The following is a 27,280-nucleotide window of genomic DNA, read 5'->3' as shown; positions in this document are numbered from 1 at the left end:
AAATTATCTGGGAGTACGCATTAGGAGTGATTTAAAATGGAATGATCATATAAATTTGATCGTCGGTAAAGCAGATGCCATACTGAGATTCATTGGAAGAATCCTAAGGAAATGCAATTCGAAAACAAAGGAACTAGGTTACAGTACGCTTGTTCGCCCACTGCTTGAATACTGCTCAGCAGTGTGGGATCCGTACCAGATAGGGTTGATAGAAGAGACAGAGAAGATCCAATGGAGAGCAGCGCGCTTCGTTACAGGATCATTTAGTAATCGCGAAAGCGTTACGGAGATGATAGATAAACTCCAGTGGAAGACTCTTCAGGAGAGACGCTCAGTAGCTCAGTATGGGCTTTTGTTAAAGTTTCGAGAACATACCTTCACCGAAGAGTCAAGCAGTATATTGATCCCTCCTCCGTATATCTCGCGAAGGGACCATGAGGATAAAATCAGAGAGATTAGAGCCCACACAGTAGTATACCGACAATCCTTCTTTCCACGAACAATACGAGACTGGAATAGAAGGGAGAACCGATAGAGGTACTGAAGGTACCCTCCGCCACACACCGTCAGGTGGCTTGCGGAGTATGGATGTAGATGTAGATGTAGAAAGTAAGTTTTAAATCTAACTCTAAATCATTTCTCCCGGACAACTTCTTCTGTTTCATGGACAAATTTCGATTTAACAAGTGGTACACAATAATATACTGTCTATAGACATCAATGGGGTGATTTCCGACGACACATATTTCAGCCGTGATTTTTCCGATCACCAAAGAAGCTGCAGTAGTGGGGGAAGCTATGCCGACTGTTTTGTCAATAACGTCCCTTTACATTTTAGTCTAGCTTAGGACTGGCTAGGCACATTTAAATGTTTTTTTTATTGCTTTATATAATTTTATTTTTACCTTTTTAATGTTTTTATCTTTGTTTTCTTACATTTTTTCTTTCTTCTGTAGCAAATGATTAAACTTTTCTTGTTTTATGAGTTTTATATTGTCACACAATTCTTTGTAAGAAAGCCAGCGGTTTCAAACGTCTTAAATTCCCCATGTCACTATATATTCTAACAATGTCTTTTGTAAAGATCTACGTAACTTTTTTCCGTTTTTGAGGAGGCAGAGCAATGGAATCTTTTTTAATTTTAAATATAGCATTTAGTGCTTCCTCCTAGCTTCTTTACTAGGAAGTATACTGTAAGGTGCCCATTATTTGCAGATAAGAGCGCATTTTACTTTATTTACAGTTTTGCTGTTTCGCATACGTATGGAGTTAGGACCGAGTTGTAGGTTTCCACACTGGCTAGCAGAGGCGGTTGGGCATCTGGCGCTCTCAGAGCCAGTGGGATAAGATGCCGTCGCAGAAATCGCTTGTGCCGTCAGCAAAGAGATACGTAGGGAAAGTACATTTATTCTGGTGCGAATAAAGTAATTGTTAACATACATTTGCTAACAAAAGTTGCCCTTGCACTCAGACATTAGGAGTCTACGTGTCATACACACAATCTTTCAGTAATTTTAAAGGGCCAGGAAATGTTGATATTCATAAATAAATGAATAACTTTGTCATACCTAAGATGTACCGTCTTAGTACGCTGAAGTTGCGCCATAGTTGACAGTCATTGATAGGATGCCTTTCGATGTAGTCATGCGGTAGACCATGGTCTTGTACCTTTGATGGTTAGCTTATAGTCAGTGTGTACAAGTGTACATTACACTGTTTCTTAAATAAACGCACCATAATGGCATCTGTTGTAAAATTATTTGCACAAAAACTTCTCGCTTCACTACTTAAAAGGTAGACATTAGTATTGTGCTTTCAGAATACGACAGCGCTGCTACGGCTCTGCAAGTGGACGTAAAACTACTTGAACATCTCCACATAGCAGATGGGAAGAATTCCTACCTGGCGGCTCCCTAAGTCAGTTCAAGGACGGACTGGGAAAGCGTGGTCAGTTACACTAGACGCCCCTGATACCACCATCTACGGACTCACCGGAAAAACAGACATTTCTGGAGGTTTAATGCGAGTGGGGGGTTCTTGCAATAAGTTAGAATGTTTTTGATCTATTGAGGCGATTCATATGCCTGTCTTCGACAGCATTTGTGGTCCTGTGTTGCCGGATAAAAACATTCCACAACTGGTATACTGGGATTTTCCATCATTGAGCATAATCATAGTCTGCGAATTTCATAACCTTTTCTTCACTGGGCATTTCCTTCATTTTTTCCATCCACGATTTATCAACACCGTTTGGTGGAAGAGGTGCCACTGCAGCACACATACGGCCAAACAACCGGACTTCTTCGCTAGCCCTGTAGTCCTCAATTAATCCTAATTCTTGTATTTACTTCCACAGACGAAATAGAGCCAGGGATCTGAATCATCACAATAGCTTCCCTGCTTGGCTTACACAATGCAGTTTTGAGCTCTCATTACTTGACATATTTCAGCAAATCTAAAAACCTTTATCTTTCAAATATTGGCATTGCTCTTTAAAAATTTGGAAAACAGATGCTATCTTTTCTTCATGGCCTCTTCTTCTGTAATCACTCGTTTCTTAATCTGCAAATCTGCTTCGTCAAGTAGGCATGTCGCTGTTCTGCCTTGATTCTGCCATTTGCAATTTTGAAATGGTCTCTGCACTTCCTCCATTCGGATTTGACGCACGACTAGTTCGCATCGTAATCACATTTCCTGGGAATCCGGTAGCGATGACCATCCTTGAGAGGACACTGCTTCCCTTTCGTTGCCGAAGTTGTTTACGTTGCTCACAGTGTATAGAACTCAAGTAACTCAAGCCTGTGAAACAATCTGGAAACCGAGGCTGACGTCTAGGACACCGCCTGACTGACGATGACAACACATCCGCTGCTGGTGTGGGACTGTCGTCAATCAGTAGCGGAGGAGGGTCTGGTCGGAAAACCCACGGTGCAAAAGTAATTGGTCGGAAGTTCTACGGTATCTGTAGCATCTATAAAAGGTCGGAAATACCACGGTCAGAAAGCCCACGTAACCCGCAAAACGAGTGCAGTATTCGTTGGTTGGTTGGTTTGAGGGATAAAGGGACAAAACTACAAGGTCATCAGTCCCTCGTTCCTGACTCAAAAAAGGCTCAGGGTGAAACAACTCCCATAGTACGGTTCGGAAAGTAAAAGGGGGAAAAGGAATATGGAACCACACTTAAAAGGAAAACGTATGGCATGAACAAAAACCGGGCAAGACATACACCATAAGCTAAAGTAGAAGAGGCATTAAAGCCATAGTGCAGACGGTCTGGGCTGGCTGATCACAAAATAAAAAGAAGATGAGCCAGCCACTCTGCAACACTTTAAAATGTTCACCACAAAAGGCAAGGCGAGATGAACATATGTAGGGAAAAGACGAAAACAAAAGGAAGGGGGGGGGGAGGGGGGATGTGTTTGAAGTTTAAAGGGACCAAACTGCATGTTCATCGGTCCCTTGTTCCATTGCACCAAGTCTATGGGTTAAAATGGAAAACTTACAAGAGAGGGACGGAAAAAAAGAAATAAAAACTGAACACACCAGGGACAACAGAAGACAAGAAGAGCACAGACATACAAGAAACAGGCAGAAGAGCTTAAAACAGTAGAGCAGATGACCCGGGCTGGCTGATCACGAGGATAAAAAAGGATGATCCAGCCACTCTACAACACATTAAAATCTCCAACCTAAAAGGACTAGAGTAGAAAGCACAGGGAGGCAAAGGACAGGAACTAAAGCTTAAACCGAAGAATAAAAACCGGTTTCACGTTGAAGACGTAAAACCAAGTTAGCTGTGGAGGCATCGTCTCCTAAAATCGAAGGAAATGTGGCAGTAAGATTAAAATTCCGTCTCGGAACGGCTAGATGTGGACAGTCCAACAAAATGTGGGCTATTGTCAAACGGGAACCGCAGAGACAACATGGTGGGGCCTCATGCCGGAGAAGACAGCCATGCGTCAGCCTAGTGTGGCCGATGCGAAGGCAGCAGAGGACCGCAGAGTCCCTGCGAGAAGCCCGCAGTGAAGACTTCCACTCATTTGTGATCTCCTTGATGGCGCGGAGGTTATTGGGCGTAACTAAGCTGCGCCATTCAGAATCCCAAATCACGAGAACTTTACGACGTAACACCGATCGGAGGTCAGGTTCGGGTATGCCAATCTCCAGAAGGGACTTACCAGTGGCCTGTTTGCCCAGGCTGTCAACTAGCTCATTTCCCGGGTTTCCGATATGCCCCGGGGTCCATACAGAGACTAATGATCGACCAGATCGTTCGAGGGCATAAACCGACTCCTGGATGGAAACTACCAGAGGATGGCGTGGGTAGCACTGATCAATGGACTGTAAACCGCTCAGCGAATCACTGCATACCATGTAGGACACACTGGGGCAGGAACGAATATGCTCAAGGGCACGAGAGATGGCCACCAACTCGGCAGTGAAGACACTGCAGCCATCCGGCAAGGAGCGCTGTTCGACATGGGCCGCAGTATTCGTCACTTGCGACGCACTGAGCACAAAAAGCTGGCTCACCCTGTGCTCCTGTGCTCCTGCACTGCAGTAGCTATGTGTGAGGCTATAAATAAGTGTCATCCAGATACCTGTATAGGAGTCAGGTTTTAGCTGTTTACGCTATGATTGTTCTCTACTTCACTTATGATTTCTTGTTTTCTACTTTGATTACAGTTTGGTCCTGATGGGCCTAAACCAGACTGCTGCAACTCCGTCGTTATTTTAGGGCTTACAAATATATTCAGATATACTGTCTTTGCAATGTTCAGAACTTATTATTGTATTTTTATGTCCATAAACTAGGCAACCTACAGCCGCAACCGACTTCTCCCTTTGTTTTATGTGGTGTGTGTGCTCAGTGCCATGTGAACCATTTGGCTTGTGTAGATGCTGCCGCTTTCACCTAGGACACCATGCACGAAACATGTACACTATTGGCCATTAAAACTGCTACACCAAGAAGAAATGCAGATGATACGTGGGTATTCATTGGACAAATATATTATACTAGAACTGACATGTGATTACATTTTCACGCAATTTGGGTGCATAGATACTGACAAGTCAGTACCCAGAACAACAACCTCTGGCCGTAATAACGGCCATGATACGCCTGGGCATTGAGTCAAACAGAGCTTGAATGGCTTGTACAGGTACAGCTGCCCATGCAGCTTCAACACGATACCACAGTTAATCAAGAGTAGTGACTGGCGTATTGTGACGAACCAGTTGCTCAGTCACCATTGACCAGACGTTTTCAGTTGGTGAGAGATCTGGAGAATGTGCTGGCCAGGGCAGCAATCGAACTTTTTTGTATCCAGAGAGGCCCGTACAGGACCTACAACATGCGGTCGTGCATTATCCTGCTAGAATGTAGGGTTTCGCAGGGATCGAATGAAGGGTAGAGCCACGGGTCGCAACACATCTGAAATGTAACGTCCACTGTTCAAAGTGCCGTCAATGGCAACAAGAGGTGACCGAGACGTGTAACCAATGGCACCCCGTACCATCACGCCGGGTGATACGCCAGTATAGCGATGACGAATACACGCTTCCAATGTGCGTTCACCGCGATGTCGCCAAACACGGATGCGACCATCATGATGCTGTAAACAGAACCTGGGTTCATCCGAAAAAACGACGTTTTCGTGCACCCAGGTTCGTCGTTGAGTACACCATCGCAGACGCTCCTGTCTGTGATGCAGCGTCTACGGTAACCGTAGCCATGGTCTCCGAGCTGATAGTCCATGCTACTGCTAACGTCTTCGAACTGTTCGTGCAGATGGTTGTTGTCTTGCAAACGTCCCCATCTGTTGACTCAGGGATCGGGCCGTGGCTGCACGATCCGTTACAGCCATGCGGATAAGATGCCTGTCATCTCGACTGCTAGTGATACGAGGCGGTTGGGATCCAGCATGGCATTCCGTACTACCCTCCTGAACCCACCGATTCCATATTCTGCAAACAGTCATTGGATCTCGACCAACGCGAGCAGCAATGTCGCGATACGATAAACCACAATCGCGATAGGCTACAATCCGACGTTTATCAAAGTCGGAAACGTGATAGTACGCTTTCCTCCTCCTTACAGAAGGCATCACAACAACGTTTCACCAGGCAACGCCGGTCAACTGCTGTTTGTGTATGAGAAATCGGTTGGAAACTTTCCTCATGTCAGCACGTTGTAGGTGTCGCCACCGGCGCCAACCTTATGTGAATGCTCTGAAAAGCTAATCATTTGCAACTCACAGCATCTTCTTCCTGTCGGTTAAATTTATCCTCTGTAGCACGTAATCTTCGTGGTGTAGCAATTTTAATGGGCAGTAGTGTAATTCAGCCATAGCTGAGCATTGTCTAGAAAGTAAGTGTGAAAGACTATTCGAAAAGACTTCCATCATGCGTCTCCATATTCCCTGCCATTGTAAAAGAGTCAACCGTGAGTAGATTTAATTGTAATAATTTTAACTGAGGACAGGAGTACACACTTAGTAAGGCGCGGGGGTGTGATTAGGACAATGTGAGGAATCAAAAGACGGAAGAGTGACACTCTTAGGGTGGCAGAACCAGTCGTTTCAAATGTGGCATGTTCCTCTCAAGCCACGAGACGTCACTCGGTCCTTCAGTGGACCGGAACTGCCACAGGCTGTCCTACTATGCTACCGTGTTGGCCCTCTTCTGGAAGGTATCAGACGCTGCTGATCTGCCTATAAAAGCGGAATACTGCACCAAACTCGGCAGTGAGCAGTCTTACTCCTTATGACGGTGGCGGAGACATGTAGAAATCTCTAAAAAAAAATTTTCGAAACAACGCGGTCTGAAAACCAAGAAAAATTTCTCTGGTATGACAGGGCGAAAGACACCAAGAACAAGATGAAAACGCAGCTCCAGAAGTGTATCAGAAGAGTGTGAGGACTACGCCTCGGAAGTTGTTGAGCTCATCGACGAAGATATGGTCGCCTTGCACCCACCTCCAACCAATGGTGAAATGATTCAGAGAAACTGCAGAACTTGTGATTCTTGACGTTCAGATAGTGAGCTAGACTCGGGCCCTCGCACATGCGCATCCAGAAATAATGTATTGTCTGTGGTGATCAGTCTTTTTCTCCTGGCCTTTTCCTGTATTCTAGACGCTACAGTCTGGAACCGCGCGGCCGCTACGGTAGCAGGTTCGAATCCTGCCTCGGGCATGGATGTGTGTGGTGTCCTTAGGTTAGTTAGGTTTAAGTAGTTCTAAGTTCTAGGGGACTGATGACCTAAGATGTTGAGTCCCATAGTGCTCAGAGCCATTTGAACCATTTTTTTTCCCTGTAACTTTACGGGGGCAGCATGTTGATTACTGGATTTGGCAATCTCAGTAGTAGAGGGTAGCTTGATGCACCTCCTGTCCCTACCCTCCCCTCCCCCATCCCCCTCCTCCCTCGCCCCAGGACTGAATTTGAACACACAATCTGTCTGCGTCTAGCTTAATCCACTGTGGAACTGTACGAATGTTTTTAAATGTTTAGCATCGTGTAACTGAGGCGGTGCGTCGATACTAGCCCAGTATTCACGTGGTGGTATGTGTAAAACTGACTAAAAACCACATACAGACTGGCCGATACTCCGGCTCTCGTCCTTAATCCACCAGGCGATCTGATTGTGATGTTTCCCACCCTTTTACAGATGCCGCAGATACCATGTGACTTCCGGCCAAGCAATTATGCACCGTGGTTTTTCCGACCAGAACGTCTCCCACTGTTGATTTACTTCTTTCTTTCACCACCAGCGGATGTGTTGTCATGTTAGTCAGGCAGAAAATCCTGACGACATCCACAATGAGTCTGATTTCCTACAATACACTACATCAGATGCAATTTTCAATCGTATCCTACCCCGAAGTATCTAGTATGACCATCCCACTCTTCCTCCACATGATTTTGCCCTGCTCCAAGAATCCCGTAGTGTCTAAAAGAGAATTCCTTCGTACTCGTGGCTGGGACACGCTTACACACCACCAACAGCTGCAGCGACATATTCAGGTTACCATTGGGACTTGCACATGACATGCACTATACTAAACGAAACACCTGTAAAATCTGCAGAGCATTGGCAAGCATATCATAGACTCTCTGCAGGCAACTTCATTCCCACATTTCCCAACCTACATGGCAACAGAGCGTTTCCTGACAACCTTACCATAGCCAACCACTTCACATCCTACCTGGAAGACACATTCACCATCTCACGTGATCTTAACCTTGACTACTCGATGGATCCATATGTGTATGAACGTAGCAACATAGTTTTCCCATCTTGCACCAAACTCCCAGTAGTTACAAAGCACTCGGCATACAGACTAAACACGCCTTGGCAGCTGAATACATTACACAAATACTCACTAAAAAGAGAAACACTGCACCTGGTCACGATACAACAATTATCTACTACCATCTCAAGGAATGTCCCAGAGTCTATCACGAAAACTTTGACTTCATTTATAATATCATTCTCTACACAAATACTGCCCAGAGCACTGGAGAACGCCCAATGTCCTCCTCTTCCTGAAACCCCATGAACCACGCTCACAGACCGCATCCTATCGAACTACCTGTTTCACGTCAGAATTCAGCAAAATCCTTTAAACTATCCTTACCCAATGAATCCATCAGTACCTTGGAACCCACCTGCCCACCCGTTTCATCCATGTGGCTTTCGTCCCAACTGTTCCATCAAAGACCAACTTCTTTACTATCTTCCATCAGGTAAATAAACGGAAACCTGCCATATTTGTCTCCCTCGATATCCAAAAAGCTTATCACCAGGTATGGCATTCTGACTTGCTCTTCAAGCTACGAACTTATGCTCTCCCAGTTGACTTCGCTTAAGAACATTCTCCCTTCACCGCCATCCTATACATGTCACATTCAACCACATCTGCTCCAGCGTATTTCACTGCACTGCACGTGTACCTCAATGCTCTGTCCTTCCATCCCTCCTTTACACCTTGTAGCCGGCCGCGGTGGTCTAGCGGTTCTGGCGCTGCAGTCCGGAACCGCGGGGCTGCTACGGTCGCAGGTTCGAATCCTGCCTCGGGCATGGGTGTGTGTGATGTCCTTATGTTAGTTAGGTTTAAGTAGTTCTAAGTTCTAGGGGACTTATAACCTAAGATGTTGAGTCCCATAGTGCTCAGAGCCATTTTTTACACCCTGTACAGTGCAAACACTCACAAACAACTACCCCTTCCCTCCACATACCTTCTGCACTATGCTGACGACACAGACTACCTAGCCACTCAGCACACCCTTCAGCTAAACACAGCGTCGAAGAACAGATACAGGAAATCCATAATCGTTTCTCCAAAATAACTGATATTTTAAAGCAGCTGGAAGCTCGAAATAATTCCTTGCAACATTGACTCCCTCTGATAGACGAAATTGGTGACACTGTAGTTAGAAACACACGGGGTTACAAAACATTTTGACAAATTTTTAAAAAGCGTTCTGGTAAAGAAACCAGTACTAAAAAGGAATTCACCGAAGAAGAACTATGGCGCTTTTCACATGCATCTGTGACCTCGTGCGAAGTCGAAAGTACATTTGTACATCGCTGATAGACGAAGGAGTTTTACACAGAAATGTCTCAGGACGACCTGCCTTGTGTGCTGTAAAAGCCTTCAATAAGAGTTGTGAAACTATAATATTTCCGCGTATTCGTTTTTGCTTTCTTCGGTGCTTATTTTCACCATTTTTCCTGATTATTTGTTTTCACGTTTTGCGATTTTATTGTGCTTAAAAATCCGGGCCTTCATAATTATATTTTAGGTGTAACATATATCACCTGTAAAGGTTTAAAAAAGATAATTAATATTGCCCACCGACGTGATTTTTTTTTAAATTTTCATTTACTCTTATCCATTTTCATGTAAAAATCGTAAGTATTGTACACTGAAGTATTTTTTAAAAATCACCATTTACTGCCATATTTTTTACGTATATAAAACCATATTATCTATTTGTGTAACCTTTGTCTGCAGAGCGGTTTTATCCACCGCCAGCCTGCCCCTTCGTGTGAAATTGAAATAACAATGAAGAAAAAAAATCTTCGTCAGTCTTCGATGGTTCACCTGAGGACGACTGGTAAGCACCCAGCCAAATTATTGTGGAATGCAGTTTAACGAAAACCGGCTGCAAACCTGAAATTTCTTTAAACATCCAAATGATACTCGGTCTCACGCCAACACATAATGTAACACTTTCAACAGTTTGTATGATGCGTTTCCGTGATGTGTGCATAACCTTTCCGGTACAAGTGTGGGGTGCTTCTTGGTCCTAACATATCCTCAAACTAAAAAATCATGTAGGATGATGTCTGGCGATATTGATGACTGTGAGATTGTGCCATCCCTTCCAATACACTGATACGGAAATTCTTCATTCAAAGACTTCCGTGCAAATGTTGTCCATTGATGGAAACTCCATCTAGTTGAATGAATCTCCTGGAATTGGCATGTAGCATAAATCTGAAGCATACAGAAGTGCACGGTAAAAGTAATAGATGTTTAATGGATGAAGAAAGGGTCGGAAACTTCATTGAGATTTAGTGCATACCTTACATAAGTCTTTGGGCTATCCTTCATGAGCACCAGTACAAGCTTTGACGTTAAATACGCACGTTATGTCTATTAACAACGCCAGTGAAACGAAACGTTGCTTCATCTGAAAACGCTATTTGCTGTAATAAATTTTCGTTCTCTTCAATAAGGAATAAATCGTTCTTGGCAAGTGAATGAAGAAAGGGCCGGAAACTTCGTGGTGATTTAGTGCATACCTTACATTATGGTTCAAACGGCTCTGAGCACTATGGGACTCAACATCTGAGGTCATCAGTCCCCTAGAACTTAGAACTACTTAAACCTAACTATCCTAAGGACATCACACACATCCATGCCCGAGGCAGGATTCGAACCTGCGACCGTAGCGGTCCCGCCGTTCCAGACTGAAGCGCCTAGAACCGCACGGCCACAGTGGCCGGCATACCTTACATCAGTCATTGGGCTACCCTTTATGAGCACCAGTACAAGCTTTGACGCTAAATACGCACGTTATGTCTATTAACCACACCAGTTAAATGAAGCGTTGCTTCATCTGAAAACGCTGTTTGCTGTAATAAATTTTTGTTCTCTTCAATAAGGAATAAATTGTTATTGACAACTTCTTGTCATTGTTCGTAATCACGTGGTATTAGTTCTTGCAAAATCTGAATTCTGTGAGCCCACATTTGCAGTCTTTGGCGTAACATCCTGCTCATCGTGTTCTTCGATACAGGGAACTCACGTGATACTTGCCACAGTGGTTTGGATGGTGATCGCTTAAGCACTGTCCAGGTGATTTCGACAGTCTCTATAGACCTTCAAGGTCGCAGCAGGTTTTCTTCTTTTCAACTATACTCATATATAAAAATATGTGCATAAATGGCTTAATCGGCTTGACATCCTGTGGCGGCGGTTTCTCGTTAGTTGTTCTGATCCTTCGCCGAGCCGTGTTTGGAGGTTTCCTCTCAGCCAGCCACACAATTGACTGCCATATTTCTTGCACTGCTGCCGGCCAGGGTGGCCGAGCGGTTCTAGGCGCTACAGTCTGGAACCGCGCGACCTCTACGGTTGCAGGTTCGAATCCTGCCTCGGGCATGGCTGTGTGTGATGTCCTTAGGTTAGTTAGGTTTAAGTAGTTCTAAGTTCTAGGGGACTGATGACCTCAGCAGTTAAGTCCCATAGTGCTCAGAGCCATTTCACCCATTTCATTTCTTGCACTGCTGCTGCCATTTTACACTTTAATCGATAGTGACGCGTACAGCGACGGATTCAATAAGTGACATAGCGCCTCTAACCGCGCCGGCACTCAGCGCGGCAATGCCTTCAAATGTTCAAATGATTGTGAAATCTTATGGGACTTAACTGCTAAGACCATCAGTCCCTAAGCTTACACACCACTTAACCAAAATTATCCTAAGGATAAACACACACACCCATGCCAGAGGGAGGACTCGAAACTCCGCCGGGACCAGCCGCCCAGTCCGTGACTGCAGCGCCTCAGACCGCTCGGCTAAACCCGCGCGGCGTCAATGCCTTCAATACGCTTCGAGTGTCAGGTGTACTCAGAACAGTGTTCTGTGTAGCTATGAGTACATGATGTCGGAGCTAACAGAATTGGACCGTTGGCAAAATGTTGGTGCAACTCACCAGCAGTTATTAAACATTTAACTGGCCTGTGGCTGGCTTATTTAAGCGCTCTTACAATCAGCGACAGACGTCTCGAGCTGACTCTCTTGGCAGAAATTATCCCCGAGTTAAGCCTAGTATAAACGACGACACTAGGTTGCAGGGAACTGTGGTACCGGCCACTGCGAATGCGCGCCGCATTCACTCGTTGGTGAAAGTAAACACTTTCGGCGTGTTCCAACTTTGGCGACACTAGCTGCATGAGTTTTGAGGTTATGCGTGTTTGTAGGGTGTAGGCAAACTGAAATATGACGTGAGGAACTGAGAATAGTGTTCGCTTTTTGGATATCTATGCTTTGCATAGGTGTTTGCGGGATTTCAGTGATGCTGATTACAAAAATAAGCAACATATTGGTGCCGCTCAGACTGTCATGTGCGATCATAACATAGATGGTTTGACAATATCTGAGCTGCAGGGCAAAATTTATTCAGTTAGGAGTATATATACAACTGCATTAAGAAAAATACAAGCAAGTGTAATTCCAGCTGTGGCAATGTTCTCGTCTACAAGACTAAAATCACATCGTTGGAGTTGCCCAACTCTTTGTTAAGGAACATTGTTGACAGGAGGGAAGGCTATACAAATTCAAGAAGCTGCATTCTTTATTCAGTATTCATCTATCTAAAACGTCGCTGCAGTGCTCCCCATTCACATATGTTAGAATTTTAAAATATTGCCACTGTACAGATCTATCTTCAAGCGAGCATTCTGCAAACCATTCTCTTCTTAATGCGGCCTGCTTCGAATATTTATTGTTGCTAATGTTAATAAGTATTACTATTAATGTTGATAATTACTGGTGTTAATGAAATAGCGTCATCACCAACTAAAACCGCATCTTATAGCATGCCGAGTGTTCTCGATTGTAAGGCACGCAATATGATATGTAATTTCAGTTCTGGTGACAGTGCTTCATGCATTACAGTACCTTTATTCCTTATTTCATAAGTAACTCTATTTAGAACAAATGTGAACAGTTCTGGTGACATTCTAAGATAATTAAAAGAACTTCTTGAATCTTCCGTTATAAATTATTTCACCAAGGATGCTGAGCAACCGAGCTGACGTCTTTTCTTCATCAAGTCACGAATCGAAACACGTTTCTTATGCAGCGATTCCACGCAAGAAGCTTTAACTCACAACTTGTGCGACGTGCAGCTGCCAAAACTTTCATTTCATACACGACTCAGGAACTCACAAAACGACGAAACTGAAGTATATACTGGTTTCGCCGTGTCTAGTCAAATATGAAACCATTTGCGTGCAGCTCATTCCACATCAAGCAGAAATCTACAGACGTCAATCTTTGAATGCTGGCCCCTATTTTGACCTGAACCGAGATTGGAATCTTCCTACACATCGGTCAGAGAGCCTGAAGATGGCGTAGTAAATCGCCGAAACTGGTAGCCCAATAAAATACAATATGGAAATTAGACGGCTGATCTGACATTTTGTATTCAATAGCCGAGTCCCGCAATCATCTCTGAAAAGATGGACATACAGAGACTGTTTTTCTGTTTTGTAACAAGTGTCCATCGTCTATATGGATATAATTAGCAATCTTTTCTGAGAAAGAGTTTCAGGTAGCACTGCTTCTGCTGATTTCGTGCGATTTTTTACTACCACTCCACGCAATACTCAATGGTCCCATTCTGTCTGTACATGAAGTCTACCTGGTCTCGGTTTGTTGTGACTGTTCTTCGCGTTTGTACTTCACCATCAAATTACCAACAGTCATTCTCTGGCAGCTTTAGAAGGATTGAAATGTCCCTGATAGATCTGTTATTCGGATGGCGTCCAATGACTAGTCCACATCCAACGTCACTGAGCTCTCCTAGCCGACACATCCTGTTATTACTGCCTCTCTACCGACTACACAATACTCCCTATGTCCTTTTATAGTGGCGGGCATGCCTCTCGTGACATCAGCTGGTCAATTCCTCACTACATCGGGTTGTCCGGATACTTTTGATCAGATATTGAACTGGACTGCTACTTTTCTGTGTACTCATTGGAGGGTCTAACCGAGGGAATGGCGTGTACCTTGGATACCGTTGACAGCTGAAGCTACAGAGAACTGCAGATGCACCACCCAGCGTATGCCACATCTAACATAATGTAGAGCTTATAGATGTATCTTTTTTTCGGTACACGTCTGCTGCTAAACTTCAGTACTACACTACTGGCCATTAAAATAGCTACACAACGATGATGACGTGCTACAGGCGCGAAATTTAACGGACAGGAAGAAGATGCTGTGATATGCAAATGATTAGCTTTTCAGAGCATTCACACAATGTTGGCGCCGGTGACGACATCTACAACGTGCTGACATGAGGGAAGTTTCCAACAGATTTCTCATACACAAACAGCAGCTCACCGGTGTTGCCTGGTGAAACCTTGTTGTGATGCCTCGTGTGAGGAGGAGAAATGCGTACCATCACGTTTCCGACTTTGATACAGGTCGGATTGTAGCCTATCGCGATTGCGGTTTATCGTATCGCGACATTGCTGCTCACGTTGGTCGAGATCCAGTGACTGTTAGCAGAATATGGAATCGGTGGGTTCAGGAGGGTAATACGGAATGCCGTGCTGGATCCCAACGGCCTCGTATCACTAGCACTCGAGATGGCAGGCATCTTATTCGCATGGCTGTAACGGATCGTGCAGCCATGTCTCGATCCCTGAGTCAACAGATGGGGACGTTTGCAAGACAACAACCATCTGCACGAACAGTTCGACGACGTTTGCAGTAGCATGGACTATCAGCTCGGAGACCGTGGCTGCGGTTACCCATGACGCTGCATCACAGACAGGAGTGTCTGTGATGGTGTACTCAACGACGAACCTGGGTGCACGAATGGCAAAACGTCATTTTGTCGGATGAATCCATGTTCTGTTTACAACATCACGATGGTCGCATCCGTGTTTGGCGACATCGCGGTGAACGCCCATTGGAAGCGTGTATTCGTCATCGCCGCACTCGCGTATTACCCGGCGTGATGGTATGGGGTGCCATTGGTTACACTGTAAGTAGGCTGTTTAGGTTTTCTTATTGGTAACGCCACGTAGCGCTTTGTATGAAAATCACTGGCTGTGCTGTGTGCAGTCTGTGACTAATTTGCATTGTTGTCTGCCATTGTAGTGTTGGGCAGCTGGATGTTAACAGCGCGTAGCGTTGCGCAGTTGGAGGTGAGTCGCCACAGTGGTGGATGTGGGGAGAGAGATGGCGGAATTTTGAAAGCGGACGATCTAGACGTGTGTCCATAAGAAAGAGTAAATTTATAATGTTGGATTCATGGACTGATATATATATTATGACTTTTGAACAGTATTAAGGTAAATACATTGTTTGTTGTCTATCAAAATCTTTCTTTTGCTAACTGTGCCTATCAGTAGTTAGTGCCTTCAGTAGTTTGAATCTTTTATTTTGCTGGCAGTAGTGGCGCTTGCTGTATTGCAGTAGTTCGAGTAACGAAGATTTTTGTGAGGTAAGTGATTTGTGAAACATATAAGTTAATGTTAGTCAGGGCCATTCTTTTGTACGGATTTTTGAAAGTCAGATTGCGTTGCGCTAAATATATGGTGTGTCAGTTTAAGCACAGTCATGTATAATTGTTCTGATGGGACGTTTCATATGTCGACCCTTAGCCGAGGATACCTCACTGGAATCTTCTGATTTTTTTCTTGTTGTTTGTGTAATTAGTGTAGCTATTGTTTATTGCTAGCGCGTAATCATAGAGAGAATTTCCTTTGTAGTTGTAGTTTTTCATTGTTGTACAGTAAAACAGTTGTGGCATGCATGTAGATTTGCACCAAGTATTTCGCAGCTGCGCTTGCAATTATCGAGATATTTTCAGTGCTATGTTAATGTGTTTTCTTATTTTGCTCTTCAAATTGTGCTTTTCTGTGTTATCGTGTGAAATATTGTGACAATTATGGCGTGTGAAAAACGTAATACTAGGCTCCAAAGTAAACTGAGAAATGACAGTGAAGACGAAAGCAGTGTGTTTATCGCCACCGTGTAATGAATTAACTAATGTTCAACATAGTAATTTGGTAATTGTGCGTAGCGAAATGGAGAGGGCGGCAAACAATGGTGTAGACAGTGAAACAATTAGTGAACAGGAAAGCATTATCGATCGATCGGTCGGCAACAGCCCGCCTCAGGAATCGGGAATGACAGGACACAATCTTGCAAATACTGCAGGTCCTCACCGTTTTCTCAAATAAGTCAAGACACATTTTCTGCTTGTCAAAATGTGAATGTTGCCGGTGCAACTTCACTGCCGAAAAGCACTGAGGAACATGTTTCAGACACCAGTGCATTGTTATTACAGTTAATGCAACAAATGGGACAAAGGCTACAAAAGTTAGACACAATAGAACAAAATCTTCAAAAGTTAGACACAATGGAACAACACCAGAGACAAACACAGCAACAGTTAGACGCAATGGAACAAAAGCTTTAAAAGTTAGACTCAGTGGAACATACGCTTGAACAAACACGTGAAGATTTAACTACTGAGTTACATAAAATCGAATCGAAATGTCAAAAAGTCTGTAATGACGTAAAAACACAAATTTGTGAGCATTTCCAACCTATTTTTTCGTGGCATGAAAATACATTACAGAATCACGAAGCAGCCATAAAAGAACTGCAAACTATTGTTCATGAAAATCATGAGACCTTGCAAGTTAAAATTGACTCAGTTGCATCTACCGATTCGGTTACGCAACTTGCAAAAACTCAGGAAAACTTAAAGGACACAGTAGATACGATTTCAACACAAATGGACACTCTGAAACTTGGTTCAGAAAAACACACTGAGGAAATAAGTACACTATCGGAGGAAGCAGCCGAACTTTCGGATCAGTTCACTAACTTAACTGCAAAGGTAGATGATGATCTGAATGACACAAGACCTGTAGCCATCACTGACACAGAAGAGTATGAACAAATTAAGAAATTCAAACAAAATCAGAATCAAATTAATACGCAGCACAAAAGAGAAATCTGGGAAGTACAAGATTAGTTGGCACAAGTAATACAAAAATTACATATTTCAGAGGACACTCGCGCTCCAACACGGGAAGAGGAACTTAGAAATACGGAAAAGCCACAAAATAATAACACAGGGCATTTCGGAAATTATGATACAAATTGGCAAGGTGCACCGAATTTTGAGATGCAACCGCCGACACGACGTAACAATCACCGGTATGCTACTCGCCGACACGATGATTTTGACTATAAGCTGTTCATTACTACACGTAAATTCAAAACATTTAAGAATTCTGGCAACGACATTCATCCACAAACGTGGCTCCATCAATTCTCTCATTGTTTTCCTCCCAACTGGTCATTAGAGCACAGATTAGAATTTATGTGTGGCTATTTAGAGAATGAACCAGCTGTAAGAATGCGATCGGTCATTCACGATTGCCACAGTGAAGGAGAATTTTATCATGCCTTCCTCTCAGCGTATTGGTCTCAAGCTACACAAGACCGAATAAAACATAGCATCATAATGTTGAAACATTTCGAACAATCTGAATTTTCCAGTCTTGTTAAATATTTTGAAGACATGTTGCACAAGAATCAGTACATGTCAAACCCTTACAGCCCTCAGAACTCATCCGCATTTGCTTAATCAAATTGCCTGAACATTTACGACTTATTATTTTGGCAGGACGTTGCAAAGACGACATTGAAGCTTTTCAGGGACTGTTACAAGAATTGGAAATTGACATTGACAATCGCAGAACGCGAAAACAGGAGCACAACAACTACAGGTCAAAAAAATGGTTCAAATGGCTCTGAGCACTATGGGACTTAACATCTATGGTCATCAGTCCCCTAGAACTTAGAACTACTTAAACCTAACTAACATAAGGACATCACACAACACCCAGTCACCACGAGGCAGAGAAAATTCCTGACCCCGCCGGGAATCGAACCCGGGCATGGGAAGCGAGAGCGCTACCGCACCACCACGAGCTGCAGACAACTACAGGTCACATCCGTCACAATTCCGCGGTGACAGAAATAATAAATGGACACGACAACGCTATTCTTACAACGTAAATCGTGACCAAAACAGACACCACCCGTATGACAACCGTAGGCAGAGTAGTAATTATTACAGGGACAGATCACCTCTCCGCGGTAATGACTATGACAGAGACAATCATAGAAACAGACAATATGGCAACCAGAACTATTATTATCACGGGAGACAGAATAACTTCAGACACAACGGTCCACCGCGCAGTGATAATTCAAGGAGAAATTCTCCACCACTTAACCGACAAGAAAGAAACTACAGGAACTACCGACATGACGACAAACGATATAATCGTAACGACAGACCTGAATTTCATCAGAACTGGCAGGATTCAAACAGGGCTCGGCCCTCTCGGCAAGTTAGGTCTCCTAATCCCAATAACGACGCGCGCCATCAAAGAGACAGACAATGACTCGCACCGCAGGCAGCCACGTGCGCCAACTGACTGAGAGAAAAATACCATAGACGTAACCCTGAGAAAAATTTGAGCATTCTTTACCGATGTACCATATCCCACATGATAATTCCGTTGAAGCTGGAGCTCTGCATACTAGAAAGAGTAAAGGTTTACACCACATTTCACATGTAAAACCGTTTATTGAAAGATAATCTGTTTTTTAACTTAGTCTTTCCCATAAAACTTTCCACTTCATGCTACTAGTACAATTTGTCACACTGAGAAACTGATAACATTCAACAATCTTTTGAAGTTAACTATCCAGTCAAGAACCAAGAGAACTTATTTAAACAGAAATTACAAATGGAGTGTTATAGTGAACAGATGACACAGTGTTGTTATTTGTACATTCATGCTTGTTAGTTGTACGATTACGTAAAGACTATCAGGCTTACATACTTAGAACATATACTGGTACTGCTAATGAGATTTTAATGCAACATTTTGGTTTACTTGAAAATACATTCTGGATTTAAAGTACTTTCTGTGAGATACCAGATGACACAGTGGTTAGTTTATGTGACAGCTACATGATTTTATCACGACGCTACTAATGAGTGACAATTTACGATGTTGCTTTTGCGGTGTTTCTGTTTTATACCTGCAGAGTTTTTCTGAATTCTTCTGGAAAGGAAAACATGTTTTAGTAGTAACTTTTGTGGTATAGCTACAATGTGACAGCCTTTTTCGTAGCACAACAATACGTTACAGTATAGTACTTTCTTGATGACGGTAATGTACGTAATAACTACGATATCTATACTCATAGCATTTCACTTTTTTTTATCATGAGGTAAGTACATTGACTTCTGCAGAACTTAGCTTTCAGAGGACGATAACTACGACACTTCCACAGAGATTATCTTACAACAAGAAGCACAGTTTAGCGCTACAGTACACCTATTTGAGTGATTAATTTTGTACTTAAAACATTTATTTTTAAAGATTTTTGAATTACAATGATATAAAGGTTTTCCGTGATACATTTCATTCCATTGCTGTAATCTGTAACACCTGAGGGTATAATTACATTAATCCTCAGGGGGGTACACGCTTACTTTGTGTACCATGTGTTTGGCAAGCACAAGGAGCCCTAGCTAATATGGTATTTGCTTATACAACTTAACACGTCGGTACCATATTTCTCATTTAACTGAGAGAGACAAACATTTATTTTACTACGTCAGTGACAGATGTTTACATAATTACACAGTTGGATAACTTCACACTTGTGAAACTGTATTTTGTCTGTACTTTGTGAAGTGTTCATATTTTTTCAGAACCATTGTGATACTATGAGAGCTTTGATTGATGTATTTGGTAAGGGACCATGATTTTTGAAGTACGTTTGAGGTAGATGATTTTATTGAAGCTCTTGAAATTATTGAAAGAAGCTGCGACGATTCTGAGATGTGAATGATCTGTTATGATGTTATTATTACGATGACGATGTGTATTATGCTGTTGAGGTATGTTTATTATCAATAAGCTGAGAATCGTACTTTAAGAGTTATGAAATGTGTGAAATGCGTAAATGTATCACAATGCAGGCGAAAATTTTTTGCACACTGTTATATTCATAGGATTTTGTTTCTACACATTTGCAACGCAAATTATCGACCTGTGAAATTTTTTATATGAGACTGTCACTGTAGCGGAAACTGCTGTCGTAAATATTTCGTTAAGGAAGGTAAGTGACCTTGACGTAGTGCGTTTTGGGCGCCCAGCTGAGAGTTAGTCGTCTGAAAAAAGAATGCCATTAGGTGAAAAAAAAAGAGGCCATTATAATAGCTATTGACATTTCTTTGTAGAAAGCATCGCAAATACGACACGCTCAAACTTGAAAACATATGATTACACAGTGGAGCTCGTAATTTATTATATTTACTAAAATGCCTAATGAAATGATGAGAAACATTTTACATCTATTGTGTTTGTAGTTGAGAGATTGCTCATTTTGTATAATATCTAGTTTCTATCTGCACTGCAGCATTGGTTAAAATAAAATTTAGTAGATGTACTAATATCACTGTTTTCTGTCTACAGACCCAGTAAAGAATAATTTTATGATGTACTTTCGTAGAAAGGAGAGCACAAATAGACATTTCCCTTCACAGGAACTGCAAAAATAATTTTTTAACGGTTTGGTAACTTATCTGCTAGAGTAAGTCAAGGTGATGCATCACTCTAATGTTAGGAAGTGACATAGGTATTAGACATGGCCATCTTTACTGTAATATTTTTTCTGCTTGAGCTTTGTCATGTTTAGATATAAGTTAATGCATTTGCTGCTGCTGTTTGCCAGGCATAGTGCTACTGAATTTCACTTTGTATTACTCTGTTAAGCCAGTTTTACTATTGCTTGACATTGGCTCATATTAGTTGTAATGTTGCATTTGCTTCCCTAATTTATATATATATATTGCTGATTGCTTTGACAATTTCCATTTTTTGTTCATAGCTGTTTGTATTAATTGTTTTGTGCTTCTGCATTGCCTCGTCCCTGAGTTTAGCATCTGAGCTCAGTAGGTTTAAGTTAGCTTAAGAGGGGGTAGACTATATAAGCGAATGAGTTGTGATGAATTGGAAGAAATGTATTGAGAAGTTATACGAAAAAAGTACAGAAAGCAGGTATAGGTAGGATTTCCATGGAAATAAATAATGAGGTAAGATAATGGAAAATAAATAATGAGGTAAGAAATATGTGAACATATAAATACAGAAAGCATGCTTGATTAGGATTTTTTGCTGGAAACAAATGTTGAAATAAGACGAAAGATCTATGGAATGAAGTTTTGGGTTGGACTGCAGTACCAAATGTTACACTGAAAACAAACCCTGTCCTTTCCTCCTGTGTTATTCTGCTATGTGTTTGTGTACTCTTGTGTATTTGTGTTTTTCCTGTTTTTATGTGTTTAGCTACTAAAATTTATGTTGTAGAATTTTTCTAGTAGTAAGCTACATTCACTATGATGAGGAATACTGTTATCCTCAAATATAATTTGCATTAATAATATGTTATTTACTTTGTAAAGATGTTTAGACATTACTAATTCTGTTCTGTTTCAATGCTCATATGTGAAATTAATGTTTCGAAAACTATTCTCATTATTTTATATATTTACTTATGTCATAATTCCTGTAACACTGATGTATATGTTTATTTCTATTCTTTTGTAAAGCCTGTATTACTACAAATGTTATCTGTATTATTATGTTTTTATTGATGTTTTCTGTATCTCTGTAATTGTATTCTCATGTTATAAAATTGTAATTGACACCAGTTTATCAAATTAAGTAACTTGTAAGCATTCATTTCACTGCACACATTTCTGTTGGTCATAGTATATGCACAATATGTGAAAAAAAAGAGGACTGTTAGTGAAACTTCCTGGCAGATTAAAACTGTGTGCCCGACCGAGACTCGAACTCGGGACCTTTGCCTTTCGCGGGCAAGTGCTCTACCAACTGAGCTACCGAAGCACGACTCACGCCCGGAACTCACAGCTTTACTTCTGCCAGTACCTCGTCTCCTACCTTCCAAACTTTACAGAAGCTCTCCTGCGAACCTTGCAGAACTAGCACTCCTGAAAGAAAGGATATTGCGGAGACATGGCTTAGCCACAGCCTGGGGCTGTGGCTAAGCCATGTCTCCGCAATATCCTTTCTTTCAGGAGTGCTAGTTCTGCAAGGTTCGCAGGAGAGCTTCTGTAAAGTTTGGAAGGTAGGAGACGAGGTACTGGCAGAAGTAAAGCTGTGAGTTCCGGGCGTGAGTCGTGCTTCGGTAGCTCAGTTGGTAGAGCACTTGCCCGCGAAAGGCAAAGGTCCCGAGTTCGAGTCTCGGTCGGGCACACAGTTTTAATCTGCCAGGAAGTTTCATATCAGCGCACACTCCGCTGCAGAGTGAAAATTTCATTCAGGACTGTTAGTGTTTGGACGTGTGTTGATAATTCAGCAAGGGACTGGTTAACAGCATTGCTGGTTCTAAGGACAATTCCAAAAATTTCGTGAGTGCACAAGTGGTGGTTTATGGACTTGCTATATTGTCCGCAAGACTCTTCGATGGTGATTGTGCACCTGCACAGTCGCAACAGAAGGCCTCCTGGCCGTCTCTACAAGGACTGAAGTGGGTCTACACCTTTGATGACTCACCAATACCATTATTTCTACAAGGACTGCACTGGGTCTACACCCCTGGTGGCCCACCAATACCGTAATCTCTACCAGGACTACAGTGGGTCTACTCTGTGATGACCTACCTACCACTATTCTTCAAAACTTCGACTGACTCTGCTGTGGGTTCGCTCTGTTGTGGCCCATTACCTGTCTGCATGTCAAGAGTCAGCACTGTCTTTCTGTTGGGAGGACAACACTACTTCTTCAAGACTGCACGGAAATCCACTACTTCTGTGTGCATTTTCTTTTACTGCTCAGACTTTGAAAAAAAAAAAAAAAAAAGAAAAACACTGCAATTTTACTGTGATGAATGATCAGGACTGTCTTTATGAACTGTGAGAAAATTTTAGCTTTGGACCAACATTGTATCAATAAGTGTGTGCATATGATTTCTTTGTTATTGTAATGGTGAAACAATTTTTAGCAAATATGCATTGGCCAGTGCCCAAAATAATTTGTAAAATTTTTTGTGGGGAGCATGGGGGCTATGTAAGTAGGCTGTTTAGGTTTTCTTATTGGTAACGCCACGTAGCGCTCTGTATGAAAATCACTGGCTGTGCTGTGTGCAGTCTGTGGCTAGCTTGCATTGTTGTCTGCCATTGTAGTGTTGGGCAGCTGGATGTTAACAGCGTGTAGCGTTGCGCAGTTGGAGGTGAGTTGCCACAGGGGGGGATGTGGGGAGAGAGTTGGCGGAATTTTGAAAGCGGGTGATCTGGACGTGTGTGCATCAGAAAAAGTAAATTTATAATAATGGATTCATGGACTGATATATATATATATATATATATATATATATATATATATATATATATATAATGACTTTTGAACACTATGAAGGTAAATACATTGTTTATTCTCTATCAAAATCTTTCTTTTGCTAGCTGTGCCTATCAGTAGTTAGTGCCCTCAGTAGTTTGAATCTTATATTTTGCTGGTAGTAGTGGCGCTCGCTGTATTGCAGTAGTTCGAGTAACGAAGATTTTTTTGAGGTAAGTGATTTGTGAAACGTATAGGTTAATGTTAGTCAGGGCCATTCTTTTGCATGGATTTTTGAAAGTCGGATTGCGTTGCGCTAAAAATGTTGTGTGTCAGTTTAAGCACAGTCATGTATAATTGTTCAAAGGGGACGTTTCAACTCGTCTCGGTCACCTCTTGTTCGCATTGACGGCACTTTGAACAGTGGAAGTTACATTTCAGATGTGTTACGACCCGTGGCTCTACCCTTCATTCGATCCCTGCGAAACCCTACATTTCAGCAGGATAGTACACGACCGCATGTTGAAGGTCCTGAACGGACCTTTCTGGATACATAAAATGTTCGACTGCTGCCTTGGCCAGCACATTCTCCAGATTTCTCACCAATTGAAATCGTCTGGTCAATGGTGGCCGAGCAACTGGCTGGGCACAATATGCCAGTCACTACTCTTGATGAACTGTGGTATCGTGTTGAAGCTGCATGGGCAGCTGTACCTGTATACGCTATCCGAGCTGTGTTTGATTCAATGCCCCGGCGTATCAAGGCCGTTATTAAGGTCAGAGGTGGTTGTTCTGAGTACTGATTTCTCAGGATCTATGCACCCAAATTGCGTGAAAATGTAATCACATGTTAGCTCTAGTATAATATATTTGTCCAATGAATACCCGTTTATCATCTGCATTTCTTCTTGGTGTAGCAACTTTAATGGCCAGTAGTGTATAACGACCGAGCACTAGTTGTTCAGAATTTTGAAGTTACCTTCATTCCAGAACAGTTGCTTGCCCTTTGGACCAATATTTCGTCAGTTACAATGTTTCCTTTGATGACTGGTGTACAAGTGTTCTACTGTAGTTAGTAATTGTTCATTACACGGTCTGATCCGATGAGCATGCAGACAGCACCTAAACTACATACCAACCATCAGCAGCAATTAATCACCTCTCTTTTAAAATTTTATATCAAATGTTATTTCTTTGTTGTGATTTTGTGATATCGGCCGCTATCTTGTCGGCCGCACTTTCAAATATGCGCGCCGCCAGTTACTCCGCCGCGTTTCCTACAGCCGCCGCAGCGGCGCGAACGATTACGCCGCTACCAATGAGATGCAAGCATCCCCTGTCTGGAGCTCCAGCACCGGGTGTACTAAGTTCGAATATTCGTGCGCTGAGCCCATTTTGTGTGTTTGCCATCTGAATAACATTTACAGACTTTCATAGTGCCGTAATCTACTGAGTGGTTATTGTATTGAAGACTGACTGATTTGTAAATCTGCAGTATCTGTATATGTTTCAACATTCAAAGCCACTGTTAGTAAATGTCGCTTCAGCTACAACAACAGAGTTATGTATTATTTTTACTGTTTGATACTAGATGTAAAATAAATTAATATCTGAACTCTGTTCATGAACAGCATCTGTTCTTCTCTCCTGTATCCACTAAAGAACCATACAACGTGCAAGGTATTCATAGCTCACTGGGGACGAGCAACAGTATATGAAGCTTCGGACGCCAGAACAGGGCAATTTTTATACTTTCTATGGAATTATTTTGTGTGTGTGTGTTTGTGTGTGTGTGTGTGTGTGTGTGTGTGTGTTTGTGTGTGTGTGTGTGTGTGTGTGTGTGTGTGTGTGTTTTGAAATACAAAAGTTGAGATATTTGAGAAATCATGACAAACCAGGGAGAGCAACATGCAAGTGCAGAGGAGCATCTAACATCTCTTGTTCAGTTTCGGAGTCAAGAAACAAGAGAACTGCTGTCAGGAGTTTCTTGCCTCGTCCAAGCGCAATCAGCTCAAAAGCAAGAGGCTCCAGAAGGTAAAGAAAGAATTCAGCTGCCTCCCGCGCCCCTCCGGCAGATCGATAAGACGAAGGAAACATGGAAATAATACGTAACACAGCTGCATCAACATTTTCGACGCCTGTAAAGTCACAGGTCAATCACGTCGTGCATTTTCCTTTTCATGTGTAGGAGCGTACACCTACCGCCTCCTAGTGAAATTGTTTGCCGGCCGGGATGGCCGAGCGGTTCTAGGCGCTACAGTATGGAACCGCTCGATCGCTAAGGCCGCAGATTCGAATCTTGCCTCGGGCATGGATGTGTGTGATGTCCTTAGGATGGTTAGGTTTAAGTAGTTCTAAGTTCTAGGGGACTGATGACCTCAGAAGTTAAGTCCCATAGTGCTCAGAGCCATTTGAACCATTTTTGAAAATGTTTCACATCAGTTAGCCCCAAACCCAGCCCTACGAGGTCATAATTACAAGATTAGGCGAATTCTTTGTGAGTCAAATACACGATGGCGCCGCGTTGGCCGAGCCGTTCTAGGCGCTTCAGTCCGGAACTGCGCGACTGCTACGGTCGCAGGTTCGAATCGTGCCTCGGGCATGGATGTGTGTGATGTCCTTAGGTTAGTTAGGTTTAAGTAGTTCTAAGTTCTAGGGGACTGATGACCTCAGATGTTTATTCCCATGGTGCTCAGAGTCATTTGAACCATTTGAACCAAATGCAGTCCCGGCGGAGGTTCGAGTCCTCCTTCGGGCATGTGTGTGTGTTTGTCCTTAGGATAATTTAGGTTACGTAGTGTGTAAGGTTAGGGACTGATGACCTCAGCAGTTAAGTCCCATAATATTGCACACACATTTGAACATTTTGAACCAAATACACGATTCTGTTGAACGGTATAAATTTTTCAGCACGCAACATCGTAGTGATCATTCCTATAGCCGGCCGCTGGTGGCCGAGCGGTTCTGGCGCTACAGTCTGGAACCGCGCGACAATAACGGATTGTCAAATTGCAGGGCATGACTCGATTTTGTAAATTAAATTGTGTCTGTGGGTGTTATTCAGAATCTATCAGATAAGAGATTGATGGCCGAAATTCTACAGTACCGCAACCATAGTGACAGGGAAGTGCTTACAGTAATCGATTCACTCGAAGTTCAAGACTTAGCTGAGCAAGATTTCTGTCTGCCAGTTAGCGTTTCACTTGAGACTGACAAACCACACCATAGCCACAGCTCCGGCCCCAGCACTCGCAAGTCAGCACCGTGTAAACTAGGCTGGACACACTACTTTTAGCGTTTGCCACGCCTGCACAACTCTAATTACACAGCCCCAGCTCCGTGCAAAGTGAAGTTATGTGTGGAATGCTATGTCACCCGTGATCGGAAGAACTGCTTCTTCAGTCAAGCTCAATGCATTTATTTATCATTGAACAGGACATACAAAACCGGTCTGCCTGCAAAAGACTAGAAAGCCCTCCTCTGATTTAGGCTGGAATACTGCAAAGCAGAAACGGATGGAAATCAATGTCATTTCATTTTCAGATTTTGCATCT

The sequence above is a fragment of the Schistocerca americana genome, chromosome X, assembly GCF_021461395.2.
Source record: "Schistocerca americana isolate TAMUIC-IGC-003095 chromosome X, iqSchAmer2.1, whole genome shotgun sequence".
NCBI classification, from domain to species: domain Eukaryota; kingdom Metazoa; phylum Arthropoda; class Insecta; order Orthoptera; family Acrididae; genus Schistocerca; species Schistocerca americana.
Note: the sequence above shows the minus strand (reverse complement) of the source record.